The sequence below is a fragment of the Elephantulus edwardii genome, unplaced genomic scaffold, assembly GCF_000299155.1.
Source record: "Elephantulus edwardii isolate Elephantulus edwardi_28Jun2011 unplaced genomic scaffold, EleEdw1.0 scaffold00047, whole genome shotgun sequence".
In the NCBI taxonomy this organism is placed as follows: domain Eukaryota; kingdom Metazoa; phylum Chordata; class Mammalia; order Macroscelidea; family Macroscelididae; genus Elephantulus; species Elephantulus edwardii.
The window spans coordinates 10,062,352-10,068,854 of record NW_006399797.1 but is presented as its reverse complement, the minus strand read 5'-3'; the positions used below and the strand labels follow the sequence as shown (position 1 = coordinate 10,068,854).

The 6,503-nt window shown below is 41.9% G+C and overlaps 1 pseudogene; it reads right to left on the bottom strand.

Moving 5' to 3' along the window:
* Positions 1-587: 587 nt before the first annotated feature.
* LOC102865371 lies at positions 588-2,128 on the bottom strand (annotated as a pseudogene).
* Positions 2,129-6,503: the final 4,375 nt, after the last annotated feature.

The following is a 6,503-nucleotide window of genomic DNA, read 5'->3' as shown; positions in this document are numbered from 1 at the left end:
TATTCACAATACAGTGTCATAAATTTTAATGTTAAGTCTTCATGGATATTGGGAAGACACAGAAAAGGTGGATGTAAGAGCAAGCTTCCCAAAAGAAGGGAGAGTAATGTTGAGGCTTGAAGGAGAGAGAATAGGGATTTAGAATGCAGTCAAGGACCAAAGACAGCCCAGAACGAGAGGAGACCAGATGTGAAAACGTAAGAGTGGACTAGACAATTGCCCTTGCTTTCTGTGCAAAGAATTAAGGAAAAGAAATTGGAACTTTTGGATGGGTTGGGTTTTTTAGTTGTGTTGTACTTTTCTTTTTCTACCTGGGATGTGAACAGGGTGAACATGGGTCTGAAAAACCAGTTGCACTGAAACATTCCAGTAAAACAGCAACATAGAGGGGTGGGTGAACACAGAGAGACAGGGTGTGGCGAGTCCAGAACAGCTTCCCCTGAGGGAATTTTGGTCCAAGTCCACAATCCAAAATGCTCTAGGCAGGGTGGAGCAGGACCATGCAGTGCAGACTGTGGCAGTAAAGACAAGAAGGACCAGTCACGATGGGGGTTTGGTGCTGAGCATGAGTTTATTAGCTTCTGGGCTCACGCTTTCTGTTGTTGCTTGAAGTTGATCAGCCCACTGGTGGAAGAATCATGAGAGGTCATGGGATTGGTGCCCTCAAGTTCAGGTTCAATTTTCTTAGCCAGTTGCTTGCCTACCTTCACTCCCCACTGGTCGAAGCTTTGATGCCCCAGATGACTCCCTGAATGAAGACCTTATGCTCATACATGGCAATCAAGGCTGCAAGAATAAATGGCATAAGCTTGGTGAACACAATGGAATTGGTTGGATGATTTCCTTCAAAGACCTTGTGTGGCAGCAGCTTCTCCAGTTCCTCTGGACTTTTCCCTGTCACCTGGAGCTCTTTCCGGGCCTCTTCTTTTGTCCTCCCCTTCATCAGGGCCTCAGTCTGGGCTGAGAAGTTGGCCGGAAGGATCTTGTGATGCAACCCATTCAAGGAAGTCACAAGGTATCATCCTGATGCCTTGGTGGATAAGCTGGTAGAAGGCATGCTAGCCATTGCTCCCTGGCTCCCTCCATAAGATGGGGCCAGTCTGGTGGTTCACATGGACGCCAGACTTGGTAACGTACTTCCCGTTTGGTTCCATGTCACCTTGCTGGAAGTAGGCAACAAAGCTGTGGAGGTACTTGTCATAGGGCAGCATCGCCTGAGTCTCACAGCCGAGGCAGTTGATGTACCAGATCCCAAACAGAGCAAGCAGGACAGGGGGATTCTTCTCCAGGAGCCCAGTGTGGAAGTGCTGGTCCATCCAGTGTGCCCCTGAGAGCAGCTGTTCAAAGTTGTCAAAGCCTATTTGAAGGGCAATGGAGAGTCCGACGGCTGACCAGAGCAAGTACTGTCATCCTACCCAATCCCAGATCTCAAACATATTGAGTGTCATTTCCAAACTCCTTCACTTCGGTCGTGTTGGTAGAGAGGACAACAAAGTGCTTTGTAACTGCAGAAGGATCCTTTGCTGATATGAGGAACCTCACCTTTGCCGTCTGCATTGGTGATGGTCTCCTGAGTTGTAAAAGTCTTGGAGACAATGATAAACAGGGAAGATTCAGCGAAGCCAGGGTTTTAGCAAGGTTTTAGGAGACAAACCAGACTCGGGGACCATCTGCAGAGTATGACTTGAGGGCTTCAGTCACCATGAGGTGTCCCAGGTCAGAGCCCCCATGCCTATATTGATCACTTCCATAATGGGCTTGCTTCATCTTGTCCAGCACCCTGTTGACCTCAGGCATCAAATCCTTGGTGTCTTCCACGATGGTAGTGTACAGCCAGTTCTGCAGGGCCACATACAGCATAGTTCAGTCCTCACTGAGGTGATCTCTCCATTGAACTGTGCTCCGGGCGGCCTCCACACCCGTGGACTTGGCCAGGTCCACCGCATCACTTCCTCCATCCCCAGGTTCTTGGAGTAATCCAGTAGAGTCTGCCCATGGTTGGTGTTGAGGGTCAAGGTGAAGAGGTGTCCTAGTCGAAGAGGTGGCACAGGCTGAGCTCGGAGCCGTGTTCTCCAAGCCACTGCTGCAGCTTCTGGAATTGTGGGTTGCTGGTAAGCGCAGCCATAGCAGGAGAGGCTGGGTGCACAGACTGCAGTGCCGGGGTGGGTTATTTTAAATGTATCGATATTTATCATAAGTCGACTTGACCTTCATGGACATTACAGTTTTATCATGGAAACAGATAATAGGCAAAGGAACAGACAAACACATTATAATGCTTTGAAGGAAGAAACTAAAGTTCTGTTAAAGAAAGTAACAAGCAGGGGATGGTTTACCTTAGGCTACAAGGCTTCTTAGGAGATTTTGGTTAAAGGAAGCACCTTTCGGGTAGAACAAACAGCCTACACAAATCTCCTATGGCTTGGTGAGTTTAAGAACTAAGAAAAGCCAGTGTGAATGGACTGTAGAATCCACATCTCATTGTAGTGATTAGAACATAACCAAAGCTTCTCAGACTCCTCTCAGCAGCCCATCACCAAAGCTATGTAGATTCTTACACAATCATCCTGCACACCATCTCACAGAAAGCACCATCAAACTCCCTCCTAAAGTCCAAAAATGTCTTGAGATTTTTTTTCTACTTAATGCAGTAAAGGGACCTGAGGTATTTGTTCCAGAAGGTCAAAGACTGCAGCCTTCATCAAGAAAACAAGGTGGAAAAGATTTGGTGTGAAAAACAATGTTTTCAAACTTTGTCAATAAATCAGTATAAGGAAAAAAAAGAAAAGAAAGTTCTTACCACTGGACCAATTGGCAGCATCTTGATAGATTGAGAAAAGATTGAGATTGTTAACAGCCTCAGCTCGCTTGACTCTACAATCAACACTCTCGGTACTAGTAACCAGGAAATAAAAAGATGAATTGCATTGGGAAAATCTGCTCTCAGGGACCTCTCCAGGGTACTGAAGAACCATGATTTCAGTTTAGAAACTAAGATGTGCATGGTCTTCACAATTACTTTCTATGCATCAGAAAGCTCGGAAATGACTAAAGATGATAGAAGAATATTGATGCCTTGGAGTTGTGGTGCTGGAGAAGAGTATTGAAGATACCATTGACTGCTAGGAGAACAAACAGGTTTGTCCTGGAGAGGGTGCAACCAGGCTGCTCCTCGAAGGCAAGGACTTTGAAGCTCCATCTGACATGCTTTAGGAATGTTGAAAGGAGGGACCAGTCCTAGGAGAGGGACATCATGCTTTAAAGGTTGGAAGGATAGCACAGGAGAGAAAGACCCCAGTTGAAACAGATTGACTCAGTGACTGGGGTAATGGGGATAGGTGTGTCAGAGACAATGAGGCTGGCTCAAGATAGAGTGGGGTTCAAAGCTGTTGCATGTAGGATCGCTGTGTGTCACAAGCAACTCGATGGAACAAGTAAGAAAAACAAAGGTCCTTGACAAATTATGTGTCCCTGCCAAGCTACATTCTGGCTTTTAAGATTAACAGAGTAAGGGATAAGCTCTGTAGTTCAAAAAAGTCATCTTTTTACTGAATCTATTGGGGGAAAATAGCTAAGACCAGCTAACTGGGTGTTCTAACTGCTTTGGAACACTAAAATGCAGGATAAGGCTAGAGAAATAATTTTTTCAGACTCTACCTACTCAGAAAACCTGAGAGTGGTGTGCTAGTTAGTTGATTAAACTCCTATTCATTTATAAGGAATGAAGGAAGATTGATTGTGCATTCAAATGCTTACTGACCTATGCCTAGTTAACGTATCAAGTCTTGGTTATTCACGTAAATATGATCTTCTTAATGATTGATTTATCCTTGGAGAATTTTGAATATCAAACCGTCTTTTTGCTCTCCCCCACACCTCCTAATATTCTTGGTAAATACAAATAGAGTGGTTTTATAAACATTCTTTTAATAAACCCCAGAAAGTGAGCCAAGACTAGCATCCACAATCCCACTTTCGGGAACAGACCTCTTTCCCTCAGATCATTATTCCTTGTGAAAATACCACATTTAGTTAAACAGACTTGCTGGTGTGGTCAAATAAAATGGTAAAAGGCTAAATAAAAAACCTTTTGTATGGAAGAATGAATGAGGTAAAAGAATCCTCCTGCCAGCTAAAATACATCTAAATATCTCTAGAATTCCATGACCTTCAAAATAAAGATGAATTTGTGAAGATTAGCAGTGACAGCCATGGGGAGTAGAGAAGGATAGCAGAGCCCGTTTGAGCTTTTAATGAGGGAAAAAGAATTCAGCCATTGAGAAGTCAGGGGCCCCACAAGCTATATGGAGCAACTGAATAGAACGTAAGCGTCTCATAACCTGTTCACTACCACTGTGCTCTCACTTTAGGAAGGGCAAATTTCTCCAACAAAAAATTGCAAGTTATCCACCTATTATATAAAATAAAGAAAAAGGAAACAAAATAGAAGTTAAATATATATATTTGGAAAAGAATATTTGACAAAAATAATTTTTAACAAAAACATGTAAATGTTCTTAGTTGCCACGGAGTTCACTATAATTTGTAGCCTGTACAATAGATTGACTTTTCTCCTATTTTTTCACCATCCTTGCAATCTCAGCCATGCTCAAGCCCACTGTTTTAGTGACTGTGTCAATTGATCTCATTGAAGGTCTTTATTTCCTACATGCCTTTTCAAGCATGATGGCTTCAAGGCATGCCTAACTATGTGAGATGAAGTTTCACCATGTTTGCCTCTAATGAGCAACATGTGTTCACTTCCTCTAAGACAAATGTATTTGTTCTTTTGACAGCCAAGGGATATTCAATCCTCTTGACCAACACTTCAGCCTTTTTTATTTATTGTCCAACTTTCAGATGCACAAGAAACAATTGAAAATTCACTTTTTGGGTCAGCCATGCCTTAGTCTTTTAGCTGATATCTTTGCTCTTTAACATTTTAAAGAAGTGTTTTCCCAGTGCAGGACATCTTTTGATTTCTTAACTAGTTCTACAATGGATATTGATTACGGATCAAAGTAAATGAAATCCTTGACAATTTCAATCTTTTCTTCTATCATCTATCTATCTATCTATCTATCTATCTATCTATCTATCTACCTATCTATATCTTAACATTCCTATTTTTCCACTTGGGAAAATATTTGTTTTCTTGATGTTAATATGTAATCCATAGTGAAGGTTATGTTGTTGTGTGTCAGAACCGACACATAGCTGACTATTTGGTGGGCTTGGAGAGGGAGTTAATCACAAAGGAGGAGATTTCCAAACTGCTCCCACAGTGAAGGCTTTTTAGTCTTTGATTTTCTTCAGTAAGTGCTTTAAGGTGAACAAATACCCATAAATATAAGGTACAAAAATATTTTTATATTTAGGAAAGGTTGAAAGCAAAACACAATAATAGCAAATACATATTTAATATCAGTCCTTGGAAAGTTAAATCGTACTTGGAAAGGTGGATGGCTGCAAGACTGAATGAGATGAATTGACTTAGTGACTGGGGTAATGGAGCTAAGTGCATCAGAGACAATCAGATTGGCTCAAGATAGAGCAGAGTTCAGAGTTGTACATAAGGTCGCTATGATTTGCAAGTCATTTGATGGCACATAACAACATATGCCACATAGGGAGCTCTGGTGGCATAGTAGTAAGAAGCTGTGCTGTAATCTTGAAGGTTCAAATCCACCAGCTGCTTTGTGAAAGAAGGATGGAAAAATCTCCTCCCATTCTATTAACAGCCTCTGACAACCTGCTGGAGCATCAGTTATGGGGGTTCTGACTCAGTGGTACACAACAACAACACATGCCACACAGGTATAAGTTCCGCCTGAACACAATTAAGTGTGCTAGGATTCCCATTCCTCTCAATGTTAGCCATAATTTTTTATGGTCCACACAGTCAAATGTCTTTGCATAGTCAACAAGGCATAAATAGACATTTTTCTGATATTCTTTACTTTCAGCTATGATTCATCTGAAATCAGCAATACCCTGATGCTATGGCATCTTCTAAATCCTGCTTGAGCTTCTGGAATTTCTCTCTCTGTACTGTTAAAGCTTTTTAGAATTTATCTTCAGCAGTATTTTGCTTGCATGTGATATTAATGATATTGTTTGATTATCTCCACATTCAGTGGACCACCTTTCTTGGGAATGGAAATAAATGTGGATCTCTTCCAGTTAGCTGGCCAGACCTCTATCCTCCAAATTTCCTGGCAAGGCTGATTAAGGCATCTCAGGGCTGAATCTATTAATTGAAACATGTCAATTGGTATCTCATTTATACCTAGACCAAGAGGGTTTTGCATGAACTGAGTAAGGGAGCACTACATGGTTTAAAATTAAGAATTGTGTGTGTCAGAGTTGTATCCATTATCCATATTTATTCAACCTGTGGGCTGAGAAAAATAAGTTCAGGCTGCTTTGAAGGAAATGGCAAAAAATAAAGCTCCAGGAATAGATGGTATACCAATTGACATATTTCAGTTAACAGATGCTGC